At 34.3% G+C, this 21,335-nt stretch overlaps 1 long non-coding RNA gene across 1 annotated transcript in view; it reads left to right on the top strand.

Moving 5' to 3' along the window:
- Positions 1 to 17,659, top strand: part of LOC129942622 (uncharacterized) — a 195,238-nt gene extending 177,579 nt beyond the window's left edge. The window contains exon 3 of the long non-coding RNA XR_008781068.1: positions 17,122 to 17,659. This is a non-coding gene — a long non-coding RNA (uncharacterized LOC129942622). The remainder of the gene's footprint in view (positions 1 to 17,121) is intronic.
- The last annotated feature ends 3,676 nt before the right edge of the window (positions 17,660 to 21,335 follow it).

Raw genomic sequence — 21,335 nt, 5'->3', positions numbered from 1 at the left:
ACTTGCATATATGCATGCAGCACAGCATATATGCATAGGTACGTATATTTTCCTTTTGTTGTTTTTGTTGTCTTATTTTGTGAATTGCATCGCAAAACGCCCACTTATTAAGTGGGAAATGAAAAGCACGGAACTGCCTATTTTTTGTTTTGCATTTCATTCAGGGGGAGGCGGGGATCAAACAGAGGACCCTATGTAATCACCACACCATAAAACTCTCAATTCAACTGCAAATTTACAAACTTAATTTTGCGAACGCAACGACATAATATCGGTGACGGGAGGACAGGAAACTAAATAATACTTGGCCATGCTGATGGTGTGGTTGTGGCATCAGGCAGCTAAACAAAAACAACAAAAAAATTGGCCCGGGGGAAGCCGCAGCATCAGCAGCAGTTGTTGTTCCGTAAAAGAGAAAAGGCAGTAATGCAACGCATCGAACGGTGCCATTACCATAATGCAGCGGCACGTAATCTGCATTTGATTCTAGGTTTGATGCTGCATATAGCAATAGCATCTATTAAATGATTCTCAAGGCACTCAGTTGCCGGTTTTACATACGACAAATCAAGTTTATAATATGAATATAAATTGGGTGGCGCAACAGTGCGTTAGGAACTAGCGGCCTAGTGATTTAAAACTCTCAACCATTCCTGTGGAGGGGACTTAAGAAAGCACTTTTCCCGACAAGAAAAACTCTTTGAGAATAGGTCAATTCTTGGCAACAGGCCATACCCGTGAGAAAAGAAAACTTAAGATGGCATAGGCACGGATCCAACCCAAGAACTCTGGCACGACAATCCAACGCACTAACCTTCATGCAACGGATACAACTCGTCAAGTTTATCTTAAAGAATACAAAAAAAAAACTGGGATGCGGCTCACGCTGATAACTACGTTTTTGGCGTTTTTAAAGGGATTATTTTTTGTAATATAATAAATTTTCAATTTTCATTCAAGGAATTTCGAAAAGCATGCAATCAATAAATGAAGCGGTTCGTGTCGAGATATTCCGAACTCGATATTTTAATCAAACTTGAAATTAAGATTATAATACAAGTAAAAAAAGTGGGTCCACCGATGACATCTGTTTGTCTGTCCTCACCCCTAATTTTGGGTTGATTAAGTTCAAACTTAAAAACTAAGTTCCAAGCAGATGTCAAAACGTTATTTATCGTTAAATAAAATTATATAATTCTGAAGTTTATATTAATATTGTTTAAATATTAAAGTAACAGGTATTTCGTTCTCAAAGAAATAATAAATGAATAATGAATAAAAATGAATGCCTTGAAAAACCCAAATTCACTTTTGATCAAAATTACGTGTTTTTTTTTATCGGTCTCTTTTAAATTGATAAAGTTGCTCTGGATTCAAATCTAATCTTATAATCTTTTGATTACATCAGGCCTTAAAAACTCAAAAACTATTCCTTTTTAAAAGCACCAAAGACAACTAAACCGTTTTTTTAGGGCTGAGAAAAACACAACATGGTTCCTACACAGAAATTTTAAATTTAAAAAATAAAAATCATTGTGTATCAGATGCAGTATTCCGCTTTTAGTATCTTATTTATTTTCTGAAAATTCTTATCAATTATTATTTTATATGAATTTTTGAGAAACCTTGAAATAATTTCTCTTTTGGTTGTTAAGTAATTAAAAACTAATTTTTAATCTAGACTTCGAATTTAATGATCTGGTTCGAGAAACCCGTTTTTAACATTATGCTCTTCACATAGGAAGTTATTGTAATAGCTCCAATTTATCAAATTGAAAATTTTGACATTTCTCTACGTTTCTAAGGACCTAGAGTCGAAATAAAAGATTTTTAGAGAGATGTCTATGCATGGTAATGGTAAGTACGTCCGTACATTCGCGAAGTTTTTTTCGTCGTCCACAGCTCAGAAACCAGTAGAGATATCGACTTCAAATTAGTTTTCTCAAGAAAATTGAGTGGGTGGTTTAAAAAAAAGTTGAACATTTTGGTTAACCCTAAATATCTCACGAACCAATGACACTAGAGACTTATATTAAATTGTATATTATATATTGTAACGTGATACCAAACCACTACATTTTTTTTAAAAAATTAAATTAACGGTTTTTTCTATAAATCAAAAAAAAAAAACTTTTAAAAAAATATGTCACCTGAAATAATTTAAGAATAAAAAACGATTTCATCTCCAAAACAATTTTTTATAACGAAAAAAAAAATTGAGAAAAATCAAATTTTTTTTTTCATTTTAACATTTTTTTTAATAAAAAATATTAAACCTAAAAAAACATTGCTCAAAGTTGGTAAAAATTGAATTTCGACTCAAATGTCTTTTCAGAAACTTGAGATTATGGTTTTTAACTAATTTAAGATTATAAGAAATATTGATTTCAAGATTCGGTAAAATATTGATAAAAATTGAATTGAATTTATTTTTACAAAAAATAAAAACTTAAAAAAAAAATTACAAAAGTTGGTAAAAATTGATTTTCGACAAATATCTTTCCACAAATTTGAGATTAAAAGTTTGAGAAAAATGAAATCGACAGTTTTTTTTACAAAAAATAAAAACCTAAACAAAATAAATGGTAAAAATTGATTTTCGACTAAAAAAGCTTTTCAAAACTTTGAGATATTGGCTCTAAACTACTTTTATTTTTTTTAATATTATTGTCAACATTTATAAAATATTGATAAAAATCTAATTGACATTAAAAAAAATAAAAAACCTTAAGAAAAAATAATACTTAAAAATGGTAAAAATTAACTTCCGACTCCAATAGCTTTTCAAAAATTAAAAATATGGTCTTCAAACTTTTCTTATATCACTGAAAATTTCGTTTTCGATATTCAGTAGTTTTTTTTTATAAAATACGCAAATTAGGTAAATTTGTAAAAATTTTAGGAATGCTCCTTAATTTGTTAAAAATTTGTTTTTAACAAAACTAGATTTTAAAACTAAAAATAAAAATATTATTGATAGTTTTTAATTGACTATCAGCTTTTTTTTTCAATACGAAAACCTACAAACTTTTAAGCAAGACAAATCGACAGACAGGATGATAAGTTATCAGTGTGGGTAGCATCAAAGTCTCTTTTTCATCTGTCAGTTGAACAACCATGGTATGAGGAGCTTTGGTTCTAACAACACTTAAGCGGCGCAACATGTCACACAGGTTGTGACACAATTAACTTATAGAAGGAAACGCTTGGTTACTACTTACTATTTTCTGTAAAGATATGTGAAATCGCTAGGCTACGCCATTGATCACTTGAAGGATAACATTCAATACGTTATTAGAACAAGTCATCCAAAATTAGACTTTCAGATAAGACTGCATATGAGCCAGCCGTGGCGAACATATGACGGAAATCTTATTTAAGTTATAATTCCTGAAAATTTCTTTCGAATTTAGTACATTTTATTACTGTTTAAAAAGATCATCTTTTATTGTAAAACACTCTATAGGTCTTTTTTTATTTTAAAAAGTAATATCTCAAAGACAAAAGTAATATCTCAAAAACACGAACAAAATCAATAAAACATTTTAATGGGGCATTTAAATTTCTTGTTGAAGTTGTAAAAGCACTTGCGTGAATTTGTATACATTTTGCTTAACGTCTTAGGGAACTAGGGGAAGGTTGACAAAACTTAGTTTATTATATCCATTGAAAATTTCTCATTTTCAAACCAGAATCAATCAATGAACAGTTTTTTAAAAGTATTTTTCTATCTTTAATACCTGGAATTTTAAGCTGCTTTAAAAAACGACATTCTATTCTGTAATTTTTATTTCTTTTAAAAAGGATTTGTTTCAAAGCATCGAATAAAACGTTAGCATGGAAAAGTATTTTTTTTGCTTAATTTAAATTCTGTCAATTTTATTTATGTTTAACTTTAACCAATACCATGCATTAAAAAATTTGGAAACAAAAAATTATTTATTCACTATTTTTCTGGTATTAATTTACATTTTATTTAAAACAAAAAAAATTGTTTAGATATTCCGACGAGTTGTATATTTTCTGTCAGTATTGTTTTTCTTTTTTGAAGGCTTAATTTATTTTGAATAAAATCCAGGTAGCTGATGTCCTGAATGACAGCTCTTATCAACTATCATCCAAAACGAAAAAAAAGAACGTTAAAACGAAAATCCCTTGAATACAATTCATTTCAGCTGCCAACAGCAGTTCCAGTTAAAGTTGTCTGATGTGATGAGCGATGCCATGTTCCAACCACCGCACCACATTTACGGATCACGTATAAAATCTCATTTCAGGCCGCACACAAAATAATTGCATTGCTAGCACTGTACCTACTCTGTATCTGTATCTACATTTGTTATGGGCCTCTTGCGGGTGTCGAAGTCGAAACTCGAAATCGGGACACAAAAAAAATGAAGCTGAGGCCCAACTGATCCAACACAACGTTGTTTCCAATTCACTCACTCCATATACTTTTATTTTTTACAAAAAAAACCTGGCATAATTGAATTTAGCCAACTCGGTTACATCGAATTAATTTGAATCTGACTTCAGCATGGCAGCGGCTGCGGCAGGTATAGCGGCAGTTATAGCGATAGCGGGTATAAAAAGATTCAAACAAACAACAGCAAAAAAAAGATAATAGCATAAAAACATCAGCTCTGGCGGTGGATGAGAGAAGCACCAACTGAAAAAGGCTGCGGGCCAGCGCCTAAATCACTTACCGTGCTAAAATAAACGAACCTTTCTCTAATTCGCAGCCTATATTCGTATCTACGCTACGTACGTTTGGCTGTGTACACAATGACGACTGCCATTCGTAACTCGCGCGCGTAATTCGCGTACAATTTTCCACTGCCACTTCCACCGCCGCCGTACTCATTTGCCTATATGGACAGAAATAGAAACAGTGATTTTCCAAATAATCAAAGAAAATAGAAATAAAAAAAGAAAATGGGGGAAAGTGCCATTATTACACTCACTGTAGTCAACGGTAAAATTGTGATTGCGATGACAGTGCCAACAAAGCTCGCTGAATAAAATGAATTGCGCGCGAAGCCGATGCTGTATGCATGTTGAAAAGCATACGCTAACGCTTTTGTACCGCTAATTCATACACTTTACGAAAATTGTATTCCTCCAGCTCAAAGAAAAAATGGTCGCTGATGGTAACTCAAAGAAATGAAAGTTCCCAACCTTTGAATCAAAGCCATGACTTGAAGGTAATTTTCTTTTAAACCAAAAGAAAATTAGCATCATTTAACAGGGCGATTAGTTGATACATAAAGGTGAGTTAGTAGTAAAACCTTAAAACTCATGAAATTCTGGCAGTTCTTTCAAAATACCATAATATATTTTTTAGAGTGAACTTAAAACTTCTTCAAAACTCACTTTTAAATGTATTTAGTGTAATAATAAAATATAGGCAACTATCAATTAATAAATGATGGATATCGAAATTCTGTATTTTTTTAAACTTCTTTCATTATGAAATGGAAATATTATGGAAATCTTCAAAAGAAACAAGGTTAATTAAAAACTCTTAAATCCCACCTGCCAATCAGGACCAATCTGGGAAACATCGACAAACTTTTTTCTTTTTTTAAGTTATACGAACATCAGAACATCAGAAGAAGATTATTGTTGTAATATTTTCCCATAGCTTAAGGTCTTTAGGTCATAAGGTTTTATTTTTTAGTCTTCGACCATTGTCTTATATTTAGGACAGTCTTCAGTCAGGAATTGGTATGGCTTTGCGGCCTCTAAATTTGTTGATACAGTTTGATTTTTAAACACTTCTGTAACAACTTCAATAGGAAGGTCACGCTTTTTATAAGGGCATTTCTTACTTCACCAAAAACGTTGCTTTTGTAATTTTATGGTGGCTCAGCATTCTAGTTTTGTTTCAATACTAAGTACATATAATAAGGGGTGATTTTGTAGCTATTATCCTTTTGGCAACAATAGTTTAAACAGCTGACGCATGTTTCGTGTTTTGTTTTACTGTCAAAAATCTTTAGTTTGGTCTATAATTTAACCATGTATCGTCTTAGAACAACAAATGATTGAATTTTAATATCAAAATGCGTGCTCTGTTAAGAAGGTTTATAGCGCGCTTCTTCCATTTTATGGTAAGTTTAATCTACCCACTGAAGCGGCTGGGCTATTGTGGCTAAATTTCGCACCAAATTTACATATGTAGAGTGTGAACTGAAGAAAATATCACAGCTGTATCGGCCAGTGTTTATGATGACCATCAATTTCGATTCGTAGTCGTTCGCAGCAACAACAACCTGGAAAATTTTGAGGAAGGATTAAGATGTGATGCCTTTTAAAATACAGCTGATGAAAGAATTGAAGCCGAACGACCAATTGCAACGTTAAATTATTGTTGAATGAGCTCTTGGAAAGTTGGCCAAAGATCCACTTTTTTACCGAAAAATTGTGTTCAGCGACGATGTTCATTTTTGGCTCAATTGGTGTAAATAAGCAGAATTGTTGATTTCAGAGTGAATATCAGCCAAAAATATTGCAAGAGCATCCAGAAAAAGTCACAGTTTGGAGTGGTTTATGGGCTGGTGGCAATATTGGACCTTACTTCTTCAAAGATTATGTGAATCGTAACGTAACTTTTGAATGGTGAACGCTACCGTGTGATGATATCCAACTTTTTTTACCAAAAATAACTTGTCTTACATGACATGTGATTTCAACAAGAAGGTGCCAAATGCCACACAGCACATGCAACAATAAGCTTATTGAGAGTCGAGTTCGGTGAACATTTTATTTCACGTGCGATCTAACACCTTTAGACTATTTTTTGTTAGTCTATGTTAAAGCTCATGTTTATACAGACAAGCCCGCTTTAATTGATAATTTGTGAGATACCGGCTGAAATGTTGGAAAGATTTTGTCAAAATTGGGTTAAGCTGATGGACCATTTGAGGCTTAGGCAAGGTAAAAATTTGCATGAAGTAGTCTTTAAACATTAAATTATATGAACCGTACTATCGATTCATATAAAGATTTCATGCATTTTCCTGAATTTAATGTGTGTTTTTTTTTTTGAAAAACTTTCTTATAGCTTTTAAAAATAACCCTAAATTATAGTTTGTTCTTTACTAAAAGGTCCAGTAACTTTACATTTAAACTTTGCATTAAATTAATTAATTTCCAGGTATTTGACGGCACTAGATTAAATTATATTTTGCAATTTTCTTGTAACTTTTGAAACTGATATATCTGACACCAATTCTATCTTCTCATCGTAAGAACTGGCCGTAATAACGCTGATGACCACTTTATTATCTATTGAATAGTAAAAAAAGGTAAAAATTTGGTCTCAGAAAACTTCCTTGTGGTACACCATCTTCAGTTTTCCTTAGTTACGAAAAATTATGATCAAATCGTTCTTTAAAGAGGCGGTTCGTTACGTTGGAATTTAATATTTCGGAATACTGTCTGGAAATGACCCTAACAAGTTTATAGAATATAGTCAAGTTTCAAGTGCAAAACCTGATCAAAGACTTTAGCAGTTCTTCTTCAAGTTATATTTTCACAACTTCGTAATTCGATATATTTGGTCTGATGATTTTAAATTATTCTTCTTTCTTCTATTATTTTGGTAAGTCTTTTTAATAACAGTTTAAAAAAAAATATACTTATAAATTTCCGTTTTATTCAAAACAAATTATGGAACATTCTCAATTATCAAATGTCTGAAGAATAGGCTTTTTAAATGTTTAAACTTTGATAATTTCCTCAATCATGAATAATTTCTTTAAAGCACTCGCAATAACAGTGTTATTCTTCTGAATTGAATTTCAAAAACCTTTTGAAGCATCAAATGATTGACACAAATTTTTCTGAACCTAGTGGGGCCTGCAGTTATTCCACCAAACACTGGACAAAATCCTAGATATTTCCTGATACTTCTGACAATATCTTGTTCCGTTTCAGCCCCAGCACAGATAATACTTCCTTGAAACTGTAAAATTTTCTACTTTTTTCTAATGGTTGTTGAGGAAAATTTGTCAGGGAGTATAACTGGGAGCTTCGGAGGCTTGTCATACTAGTTTTCTCGTGCTGACTTTCAGCTCCATTATTTTTTTACGAAAGAAAACTTACATCGTCTGCGCATTCTTAATGTTTCAGGTGTGTAGTCAGAGTCATTTAATGGTTCCAATAATGACAGTCTACTTGACTTTAAGTTGATGCAATCGATCTTTTTTTCATCGTTAATTTCGAAGATGATATAAAGAACACTCTTTCTTTGTTGTAGTAAAGTAATTAAAGATGAAAAACTTACGCTAAGCATATTATGTTTGGTGCTGGTCCTAATTGAGCAATGAGGCTTTTTCGAAGGACTTCGTCTACTTTCAAGTAAATATCGATCACTTGCCCATCAAAATCGATCAATACTTTCTTGGAAATAATTTTTTTGAGACGCATAAGATCAACAGACAAATTTAGTGTTTGTTTTGTTGCGCTATGCATTCCTTGCAATAGCAGCTATTTGCTGAAACCAGATATCTCTGAATTGAAATCAGTTCGCTTCTGTTTTGTGTTTTCTTTTTCGAAAGAAAACCCCCATTGCAGTGGATAACATTTTTTACTCAGTGTATTGATATCTCTTTCAGTGTGAATTTGTGTAGACCATCACGCAGGAAGTCCGCTCGAATAGCCAGAATTGTTTGGTCCAAAAACGTGCGGTCGTCATCCTTAACCGTCGTCGTCGAGCGCAATGAATCGTGGCCGTGTTAAGTAAGCCAACGAACGTCTAAAAAGCTCGCGTACTCAACTTTCACAAAATTTACATATAGTAGGTTATAGATATCTATGGCTACAGTACGAATGGACAATGCCTCAAGCTGGCCAAGGCTTCGACTATAATCTCTATTCTTTTCAACTCGACAGAGACGATGGAATATGTAGTGAACCATTTTTGTGGATAATCCATCAAAGTCACTATAAGACAACAAAAATCATCCCTTCAATCGGAAGAGGGCATCACATATTACTATACTTACTTTACCTTACCAACATAACGTACATTCACCAAATATAGGAATAGATAGAGAGATAGAAATGCAGGAGGAAAGAAAGATTGGGAATGAGAGGCGGCAGGAACGTTTGTTCGTCCATCAACGAACCGAACGGTTGCTCTTGGTTGCTCGGGAGGAAGACTAATGGTTTATTAATACAATAGCTGGACATTTATCATTTCTATAGTGCGCGATACTGTTCCATTCATTTCGACCTTTCGTCGGCGTCGCGTCCGTCTTCCGTTTGACCGTTTTCCGTTGTTTCGTTTGTCCGTTGGTTGGTTCGTTGGGGCCGAATGAGGAGAAAAAGTTCGATCCGAAAGGGTATTATTTACCCAGGCTATAAACACGCTGCCTCCTACATTCTACGAACTACGATAATATGCGGGGCTGATGGACTCGGCATCATCATCAACATCCATCCTCCATCCTCCATCCATGGCGAGGACACGAAAGTGGGTGGTACAGTGGGGCAGGTGCGGGCAGCACTGATGGCGGATGCTATATTTTTTCTGTTGTGATTGTTACTTTATTCGAGATGTTTTTCGTTAATGGATCTGTATGGTCTCGATAACGGTATACAGCATACAATAGCACCGAAACGATATGGTAGCAGGACGAGAGAATGGGAGGGTGAGAAAGTGCTGGAAAAGGTTAACGAATCAACTGAGCTAACCATTTTTCAAGTGCCAACAGAGCCTAATGTCCCATTTATATGACCAAATCACATGAGTGCTGCTGAGTTGTTTTGCTATCGGGGATCGGGCTTTATATATTTTATATGTGGTGATGGTGATAGGGCTGCTCTCTGATGGAGTGTTAATCTTAATCGGTTATGTTTTTGGAGCAGTATATTATTTAGGTTTCGGGGGCTGTTTCTGTTTCTGGTTCTGTTTCTATTTTATGCTTTGTTTGTACAAAATAGCCATTTGGTGTTATCTTATTAAGTGTGTTATATATGTAAAGGTTTGCCTAGGCTGTGGCTATAGGTTTTATGTAAGAGGAAACAAAAATGAGTCACGTGATAAATGAATGAATTTTACACCAGGACCGATATGATTTTAGGTGAGTGCTCGATGCTCGTGTTTGAATAGAGGTTTTCGTTTTGGTACAGGTTATAGTCGTTATAGAATGATGATGGTAAAGGTGATTTTTTTCTTTCAACTTCGAAAAGGATTTCCCCTCGAGAGAAGCTTATCATTTTTATTTATTCCAAATGGTGTGTTTAATCTTTGAGGCCATTGGTAATTCGCAATCTTTTATAGGTTTTAAAGGTGTCCAGAAAAAAATTGATAAAATAAAAACAAAGAGCAAAGAAACTCTTATATGGATAATTGATTGTTTTAGAGTTGGTATGAAGAGTAGGGAAAGTTATCGTCAAATTAAACAGAAATTATGTAAAGTTGTTTGGAGAAGTTGTTCTCATTTTAGAACACTTGAAATTATTGAGTTTCTTTTAAATTTTCATTAAAACAATATTTTAATTCAATCAAAAGAAATAGTGTTTTGGGTAGTAACAATTTCATTCACATTTAAATCAAATTTCCGAAAAACTTAAAACTAGAAATGATTTTAAGGCCAGATTTGCCATAAAACTGTTTTCTTTTAGAAAGTAAATAACACTGGCATTAAATACACGAGTAAGCGGGAATTTATACAAAAACTGAAAAATTCGAGTATGTTTAAGATTAGTTAAACAATATTGCAATATATTTAATTGACGTTTGAATCAATCCTTACCAGCATAAGAAGATCAAGAACACTTAGAGAAAGTTTTAAAAAAGCCAAAACTACATTGTTTTCTCATCTATCTGGGAACGTCTCGGGATAAGACTTTTGAAGTTACTAGACAATTATAATTTTATTCCAATGAACTTTATGACGAGGAAGCAATTCGAGCTTAGAATTTAGAACTCGAAATTTTAATCAAACATGACGTTATAATGGTATAGAAGTCTAATAAAGTGGGTCCAGCTATTCCGTAGCTCTATTTTTCTGTTTGTCCACACCTCTACAGCCAGAGCAATTGGGTGCACTAAGCTAAAAATGAAAAATTTAGTTTGGAAGCAGCCTTACGTTTTTATTGTAATACCAATTTCTTATTTTAAAAATAGAAAATTAAGATTTTCTCAAATATTATAAATCGTTCTTTACCATAAAACCATTATTTTATTTTTCAATTTTCTCAGTAACTAATGAACTGATTTGTTTCTATCATCTTAAGTGTACTTACTTATACTTAGGTCCTAAGACCTGTTAAGTCCGTTAGGAACCCTTTAAGGAGCATAGGGCCTCTCGTGTTCGGTTTCCGGAGATGTGTTTCAGCTCCCTCCAACTCTTGTTTTGTGACCCTGATTCCGCCTTGAATGACCTTTACCGTGTGATTCTCGGTCGTCCAGCTCTTCTTCCTTCTTGTGTGAGCGGATTTTACTGAATTGCTTGGGCTGCAATGCAGTCGTTACCTTTTCGAAGCGTATGTCTAATTAATTGACACTAACGTCTTCATATTATAGATTCTATAGGTTCCTGACCCATCTTTCAATGAAGGACCTCATTTGATATACGGTTTGGCTGAAAATCCTTAGGATGTTATGAAGACATCTATTCACGAAGGTTTGCCGCTTTCTTTTTATGAATGAAGTAACCTTCCAAGTGCTGCACCCATTAAGAAGCACAGATTCGACATTTGTGCGAAATTAATCTGAGTAATTCCTCCAAATTTTTTGATAGCATACCGAACGCAGCGTTTGCTTTGCCGATGCCGCATATGACGTCTTGTTCGGTTCCGCCTTCAATGAAGACAATACTTCCAAGGTATTAAAAGCTTTCCAGTTTTTCCATCGGTTGCAAGGAAATATTTATTTTAGAGGATGGTCGGGTTCCGTGGCCGATCATTTTTGTTTTGCCGAAATTAATTATTAACCCCACAACTTTTTTTCTCTCTCCACACTTATTGTCATTTGATGGAGATCCATGATCCTATAGGATAGTAAGTAAACATCGTCCGCGTAATCCAAGTGTATTGGCGACACAATACAGTCCTGTCTTACTCCGCTACAGATTTAAAAATCATCTGGCAACCTACCATAGTGCAGAACGTGATCTGATATGTTGGTTTAATATTAGCAATTAGTTTTTCTGGGATGCATGCACGCAAAGCTTACCAGATGTACACCCTGATAACGCTATCAAAGGCCTTCTCGAAGTCGATGAACACCAGGTGTAGTGGTGATCGATATTCAACGCAGATACACATATCGCGTACTCAAAGTTGATTAGTTTCCTGGATGCAAGTTCCACTCATTGATAGCTGCATCGGGCGTTGGTTACGCTTTAACGGCATGAGACAGCATTGAGTTTTTGAAGCATTAAATTCTACACAGTTCCTGTGCAATACTGACGAGATCAAAATTTAATAAGCTTATCATGGGCTGCCGTTGAAGTTCCACACCTGAAAGACAAGGAGTTGAATCTAGAAACGAATACAAAAAGCTGAGAGTATTATCGTCAGCTAAAGTATTAAAGTCAGAGACAAAATGGAGCCCTGGGGAACACCAGCATTTATTTTATGAATTTCAGACTTGAAACCATCAAGTGCAATAATCTTACTTTCTCCAAAACGATGTCAGGATTTATTTCACTGTTCGGTGAGATAAACGATGAGATCACCAGTGGACCTATTGCGACGAAAGTCATACTGCCGGTCATTAAGGGGGCTCCGTTCCTCGAGATATTTCTTAAGCTGATAATTAATCAGCGTTTCTATGACCTTTCAGAGAAGGGACGTGAGTGCTATTGGACGATAGTTGGAGAAGAAAGAGGATGTGCCTTTTTTAGGGATAAGCTGGACAACTGCTATTTTCCATTAGAGTAAGAAAGATGGAAAAGTTTACGCAGTGGTTTTGCATGTGTTGAAGAACACCAGCGGATTTGTGTATGTCAAGGTCTTTTAGTACTCTTTTAAATGAGTGCAAATGAAGATTCTTCTAATAGAATCGATTATGCTCTGAAGAACAGGATGACTCATGCAAACTGGCTACAAGCAAACTGGCTTTATCAATCGAGCTTACATAGGGATTGTCATTGTGGAGCTTTGGAACCGAGAATGACATAGTGTTTCGTACGTTTTTTACAAATGGCATTTAAATTTTTGAAACTTGTGAAAAGGTGAATCTATCAATACAACAAGTGATATTACCTTAAAAATAAATTCAAATTCCGAGCACGAAGTTTTTGATATTTGTTTACACAATTTTAATCGAGAGTTTATAATCAAACAAAAAAAATACTGAAATTTCGTTAAAATGATTTTCACCTTAAATATTTTGGGTACAAAAGTGATTGGCAAAAAATTAAACAATTAATTATTGTGGGCTTAGAACTTTTTTAATTCTTCATTTTAGATAAGTCTCATTTTACTCCAACTCTTACAAAAGGACAAACAGAATCATCAACAAGGAGGACTATTTTTAATTTTTTCACTACATCGTTCAAGAATTCGACCAATTTTCAATCGATAACTTTGAGGCAGTTGAGTTATTTTTCATTGCCTATCTAGCTTTGATGGATTGCAGTATCCTCAAGGAAATTTATCCACTTAACAACACCTATGACCTAATGAGAAGCATCATGAGAAAAGTACAATTCTACGACCGATATGCCTGATACCAACGTCAACAGTCTAACCTGTCCAGTATCAGTTAAAGCTGCTATATGTGGACTATTCTGAGCAAGTATGATTTTGAAGTAAATTGAACATAGAATTAGTTATCTAGTTCAGTAGAGTTAGTTTCACAGGTCTTCTAAGAGTGCTATATAAAAAGAAGAACCATTTGCTTAACCATTTTACTAAACCGTTTACGATTCTTAACTTTTACTCCAATGCTATTCTCAAAGTTCAATTAAATTTCCTTGAAAAACCAATTCACAGTGTTCTTCTAGACCAATACCAAACATTTTAACCAAAGGGGTAATGAATACCCTTTTGATGATTAGACACAGTGCGAGCAGTTAGGAAAGGGGGATAAGATTTGAAAGCATAAACCAATGCATATTGGTTTTGATTGTCTGCATATGGTGATGAGTGGGAAATATTGAGACTGGTAAACATTCCACATTCGTGTAGTGCGGCTAAAGAAAGAACGTACTAACAGTACGTCTGAAATTGGACTCAAGGGCAAACTGATGGGTATTCCTAGCAGTACAGGTATTACGGTTGAATTTTTTAAGGGGTAGGAATGTAACGATAAAATAATGATAGGCATGAGACCTTGCTATGTTACATAAGAAAGGCAACCGTCTTGGTAGGAGAACAATCACTTACTATTTTAAGAGCTCTCTTTGCAATTCTTTCTAAAGACTGAAGTACTTTATTGCAGCACCAGCCCAAATACAAGAATTTTACTCAAGTTTTGGAGGAGTAAAAGCCTTGTAAATTATAGCCAGATCAGAAGCTGTAAAAACTTCTTCCACCGTCTGAGAAAACCTAAACACTTATTAGCATTTTTGGCGATGTCGAATATGTGATCAATCCACAACAAGTCAACAAGCAATTTGTGATGCACATACATAAATTTAATTTCAAAAATAAATACAGGTAAAAGCAAAAAATTCCATTTTTGATTGCATATTTTCATTTTCATTTTCCTACTAGTCTGAAATTATCAGTTTGGGCGGATCCCAGCCTCTTCCTTTTCTTATTGTTATGTGAAGAATATATCAAAGAATTCTATCATGGTAACAAAAACAAGTTTTTAGCAAAAAAAAAAATAATGTTGTCCTTCAATTAACAAACTTGAATAGGATAACTTTTATGTTAGTTTGTAGCATCAAATAAATCTTATCGAGATCTTCAATATAAATTAATTTAATGTTTTTTTCAAAATAGCAGCTCTTATGAAATGCACTTGAAAAAAAATTTTTAAAAACATATCGTCAAGTTAAGCCTAGAAATTATTTGAAGTTATTTTGCCATTCAAATTATTTTTGATGTTTAAATTCTGTCAAAATGTTTCTTTCTCTGATGTTGTGTATTCTTCCGTGTCAAAGCCGAAAATTCTTAATATAATACATCTTGAATTGAATTTCAAGAGCCTTATATTGCAAAGGTATTAAAATGTGTTGTATATGTATATGTTTAATTTTTGAAGTACTTCTGTATTTTGGATGCAAAAATAATGAAGAGGAAACCCATTCAGACTAAATTCGAAATCTTCTAATTAAAGTCAGAATTTGTGTTTTTTTTTAATTTTACTGGGAATCAACTCTATCTCATAAAGAGACAGACTTCCTTCTGTATATATTTTAAAACCCATCACTCTGTTTCGTCATCATCAACATCAACATACATACTTAGGAACCTACACTGAGCAGCATCGTTAAATCACATCATCCATTTTAATTAATTACTGAAAATCCTTTTTGCAAAAAGGAAAAAAGTTTCATCTCTTTTCTGTTTGTCGTTTTTTTTAAGAAGAAAAAATTTCCTTCCCCAGAAAAAAGGACAAAAAACTGATTTTGATTCTACATACAAATATACTTCTGCCTATATTAAAGTTTAACGGTGTGTTGAACATGACAAGCGACCTAAATTAATAGAGCTATACGAATACGACTTTAGATGCATCCAGGTTTTGAGTAAATATAATGAAGCTTCATGTGTGTATCAATTTTTAAAATTCATTAAAAAATCATCCAAATCATAATCAAAGACAAAAAACAAACGCAACTTTTAAGTCTCTCTCAACTCACACCCTGATAAATATTTTTTCTTCCTGCGATACAAAATTTTTGTCTCGATTTCAATCCTAGATATGAGACTATATATAGGCAAAAATAAAAGGCATCGAGTTCCTGAAGCACTACACAAGAAAAAGCCTCCCAACCACATCGAATATAAGAGAGGAGCACTTTAGCTTACTTTTCTATACTTTATGAGTATAATAGCTGTACCTATGTTATAAGGAGAATCTCTAGCTAGAATAATAAACAAAAACAACAACAACAGTAACAGTAACAGCAAAACTTATACACCATCCCCATCAACCCCCTTCGCCAAAACCACCAAAATATATGTGATGTAAGTAAATTTCCGGAAACATGAATAATTGCACGGAAGCAAAACGTAATATTATCCTTTTTAATGGAAGACAGAGAAGCTTTTTCCTGCAACGGCATCGCATCCATATCCATCCATCAGATACAGTACAGTGAGCACACGTTTCCATCAGAAAACGCTGCTGGTAGGTTTGTGTCTGTCTCTCTATATGCCTGTTGGGCCCGTGTCTTGAGCTTGAGAAGTGAGGAGCTTGAGCCTGATGATGTGCCGATGCGTCCGCCTCTGTAGTCGTCGTCGTCGTTCCTCCTGTCTGGCAAATGATGTACTTTTGCTGTTCTGAGTGCTTACATAAATGAAAGTCATACTTGTATCGCTTACTCCGACTAGCCCAACTCCCAATTACACCCCTTCACCTCCCCCCACACCATCAGCATAACTATATGCGCCAAGCCGCACCGCAGCAGCCTCGTTCCCTGCCGCAAAGCTCATCCGATTAATTCCGAAAAGTTTCATCCTTTCGCATGATCAAATTTTTTCCATGTTCACTTAATTACTTTTCCGCATATCATTGCTGTTGAGCTGGAGCTGGATACCAACCCTCCCCGAAAGTCCTGAATTCCAAACTTCGACTGCTTGTGCCGCAGCCATGTCAGTTCATCCCTACATCATCATAGACAGCATCAGAGAGAAAATATGTAGATATTTATATTTGTGCTGTGCCCATAGGGCCCACATATGACTCATGAGAATTTCAGCATCACTTTAACAGGAACTTTCTTTACTTCAAGGAACATCGAGTTCACTGTCTGAGTGGCTCGTCCTTGAAAGATAATGATCAACCCTTTTTCCCAGTACAAAGAGAGGTGTATAGTGACTCCTCTGGCAACTCTCAAAATTCTTAATATTGATTTAAAAACTGAAAAAAATGTACAATTTTAAGGAAATTTTAATAAAATGATATCCTTTCCCGTTACAGCTTTGGTGAAATTCACCTCGTTTTTTGTTGAAAATAGTTAATTTAGTAATATATATTTTCAGATGGAAATTTTGAAAATTCCTGTTTTGGACGATGTGGTGTGGATAACGTTGGAAGTTTAAGCAAAAAAGATGATGTTGATGATGACGACTCTGGCTTTTTGATGTTGGGAAGCCAATTAATCAGTTTGACGCCCCCATCGCTCGTCGCTCGCTAGCTCGCATCAAGGACACCACCAAAAGGATATAACCTCCGAACCGAACATCAAACACATACATATATGTATATAATTATAAAACATACAACCCAACATCAGACTATTAAAATATGATGATGATGGTGCTTCGGGGGTTCAAGAGTAGATGAAAGAGGGTGGTGCGCTTGCATAACAACAACAACAACATCTCTTTGTATAGAACGCGCGTGTGAAATTTCAGTTAAAAGTTAATCATGTAGATGCTCAAGTTAATTTTCGTCCTTTGTGCTTTATACTGATGCCAATACGGGTTATCGCCAAAAATTTTGATTAACTTCCAAAGTGGAAAAAGAGGGTAGATATAAACAAATGTTTTCTATATCCTTATTGATTTATTGACACTTGTAAAGGGTGTTTTTTGAAGGCATAGAATTTTGAAGTGGAAAAAAACAAAGATGACTTTTGCAAATTGACGTGGAATATAATTTACTCGAAATCTAATCTTCTTGTTACAAAATTTAATGGTGATTTCTGACATACAAGTATGACCGCCACAGGTTAAGTGGCTCGAATGTCATCTTACTCGAAAGCCCAATGAATGTTAACAAAATTTTTGGACGTATATTGATGTCAATCGTTCCGGATTTATATTCGGTTGAGTGTGGAACAATAACTTCGAATATGCCCTTGTATTCACATGATCTTGAAAGCCTACACACGGTTCGGTTACCAAACGTTTCCTTTAAAAGACCAAATGACGCATGAGCTGTATAAAATGTTGTGCTAAGCCGTCTTTTGATGAAACCTCAGCTCCTCTGAATCATGATTGTTGAATTGGAAATTGAAAAAGTTAGAAATCATAGATCTATAGAAGCCTCCATTGACTGTAACGTTATGTTCAGCATATTTTTTAGAGAATTTCGGACCAATTATTCCACCAACCCATAAAGCACATATAAAGCCGGTTTTTGTTGATAAAACAGTGTCTCAATATACATTTGAGGGTTATTATCACTCTTTATAGGACAGCTTTATTGACCGGAAAATGTTGACCGTAAAATCGACGGACTGCGCGATACATACTTCGAAATTTGCACAATTTGGAATCGTCAGTCTATTTATGTTAAAATGTCAAACCAAACTTAAGTAAATCTATGTACAGTAGTCAAAGTTGCTGCCAGTTAAAAAAGTGTTGCGAAATTAAAGTTATATACACCTTTAAAAAAGCACCCGTTATATACAGTGAATCCATCGCCATCATCAGAAGGGAGTGAGCATTTTCGAGAAATATCCAACTTGTTTGATTTGTCACGGATTGAAAAAGTTTGTGTTTGCGTGCGTGAGGGCTAATTACAAAATATACCTAGCTTCCAAAACCCTCCAACCTTCACGCAGGTTGTTTATGATTAGTGCGAAGATTTTCTACGTGCAAAGTTTCTGATGATGTTTTTTGCGGGATGAACAAGGTTGGTGCTGCCAGCAGGCGCGACGACCAAAGGCCGAAAGATGAAACTTTCATGGGAGCCAATTAAGAGCAAAAGGTGTTGCAATGGGTTTATCTAACTATCCCTTTCTCTCACTCATCTTCACACAGGAAATAACCATATCATCGAACAGAAACACGTAACTTTTCTTCTTGTTTTTTAAGGTACCAACCGTCACGCCGCTTACAGAACTCCTGCAACACGTAATGATGTCGAATTACTTTGGCCAAGAGCCAACAGCTAACAGCCACTAGCCACTTGGCCCTAGCCAGCCAGTTAGCCATCGTCGTCGTCGTCGTCAGTTGAGTTGAATTCGATCAGAGTATTAATTAGTAAACATGGCACATAAAATGGGGTGAATCTAATTACCTTTAAGCAAAGTAGTGGTTCGTAGCCTAAATTTCGTTTTCTGATTGATTTGCCCTTTTTGTTTTTTTGTTATATTATGTAGGGTAGGTGTGTCCTGGCAATAAGAACAAAATGTTCAATGTAGCTGGAGACTCTAAAAGGTTATATGGTAAAACAGTAGTTTTTTGTTGTATTCATTTATTTATTGCTTAGACGAAGTGTTTTAATATAGGAGTATACCATACCTCCGTTTGGTTTGATTTTCAATCATTTATCAGATACCTATAATTAAATGGAAATTGCTTAGGCTTTTAAATAAGGACATGAACAAAAGTATTCATTGGGGTTTTCTGACGGTTGGGGTCGAAGAAGTGTATTTAAAAGACTTTAATTCATAATTATATAATACCTTTTAAGCATACAACACTAGGAGATATGTGTATTTTAGACATTATGGCTAAACAGTGTAATAAGCTGGAAGCCCTTGAAAATTTTGAAATCATGTATTGCATTCGATAAGCCAAACCATTTAAAGAACTTACAAAAACTAAAGTGTAAAATGTAAGCTGTTGTCTGTCAAGACATTTCAGACATTAATCCAATTTAAAAGTTTTTAGTAGGTTTTAAAGTAGGAAAAAAAAAACTGTAAAATTGATTTTTATAAAAAGGCTTTAAAATTGATGTTAGTTCGAATACATTGAGAAAAAATAAAACTATTGAATTTAAACAGATTTCATTCTAATCAAAGTTATTAACTTTTAGGACTGACTGTTAACATTTAATCAAATCACATATGACGATTGGAAAAAATATCCCCTATGATTCGATAATAAAACAGCTTAGAAATTCAATAATTAAAAGCAATATTTTCGAAGTTCCATAAATCAAAATTTTGCTTATTTCATAAAAATAATTGTTTTTAAGGAAACCAATGAAAAGTTATTAATGCAGGTCGCGTATTAAATTTGTCAGTCTTTCCTTGACTTTTTGATGTTATACCATCTGTAAGACAGACTCTATTTCATGACAATGTCTCTACTCGTTCTTGAGTTATAACCGACGAAAAAAGTCATCTGGAAGGTTCTCATGTACCAACCTAAATTAACGTTAAGAAATTTAAAAGTTTCAATTTGAAAAATCGGAAAGGTTATATTAAATTCTATTGAGAAGTTAATCATATACAGTGTCATACAGAATGTTTAAATGCAGTATTTCGACCCGTTCCTGTTTTTATCAGTCGGATCTTAGTATTCCAAGGTCATACAATTATTTGTCTAGTTGTATAACCTTAAATCTGGTGTTTGTAATAGTAAAACATTCCTTCTCTTTTGAGGCAAACCACTTATCAAACCTTTGGACGTCTTCATAAGAATTATTTGATAAAAACATGTGGTTGTTGGATGTGACTAGATCTTAAAAAAACTACGGGTAAAGTAACATCTTCTAGTTGATATAGTATTTTAGTAACTTTCACCAGATTTCTTTAAGCATAGGCAAATATCGGACTTTCTTTTTTGTCAAATAGGTACGATTTCACACACAACTTCGTCACTTCATTCAAAACAACAAGCGATTGACTGTCCTCACGCTTCTTGCTTAACAGCAAGCCTCAACACCAATTCCTGCACTTTATTTTCCATTAAGTCAAAGCATTAAGTATAAGCATTATATGCGATTTGACAGCCTTACTTCTACAAACTGAAACATAAGATCTGAGTTGTTTTTCTGGCATAAAACTTGAAATCATAAACAAACCTAAAGCAAATTTCGTGAATGGTGTGTCTACTGTCGACGAAGGCTCAACTTGATACTTTATTATTATCAAATTCTTAAACAATCATTACAAAGCTTCTTTCAAAAACCATCGGAAAAAGCTTTGGCAACTTTACGCTCAAAGTTCGTAGACGATGAGAAGACGATGATGAACCGAATTTTGCTGATAGGCAGGATAATCAATTCAACATAGACGCCGAAAGCCAACAATCCCGCCAATATATCTAAGCTGAAGTCCACAGACCGTCAAATATTTTTATTACGGCGGATCCTGAAAAAAACCCAAGATCATTGAATCGAAACCTACCATCTTTTCATCGATTTTAAGGCCGCATATGACAACATCTACAGGACCTTTCGATGTCAAAATAGGTTTAAGACAGAGTGCCGCACAGTCATGCAATTTTTTTAACATCGTACTTGTAAGAATAGTGCAGAGCTCCCACGTCAACATTAAAGGCACTATCTTTCAAAG

Source organism: Eupeodes corollae, chromosome 1 (assembly GCF_945859685.1).
Source record: "Eupeodes corollae chromosome 1, idEupCoro1.1, whole genome shotgun sequence".
Lineage (NCBI taxonomy): Eukaryota > Metazoa > Arthropoda > Insecta > Diptera > Syrphidae > Eupeodes > Eupeodes corollae.
This window is presented reverse-complemented; position numbering and strand designations above follow the sequence as displayed.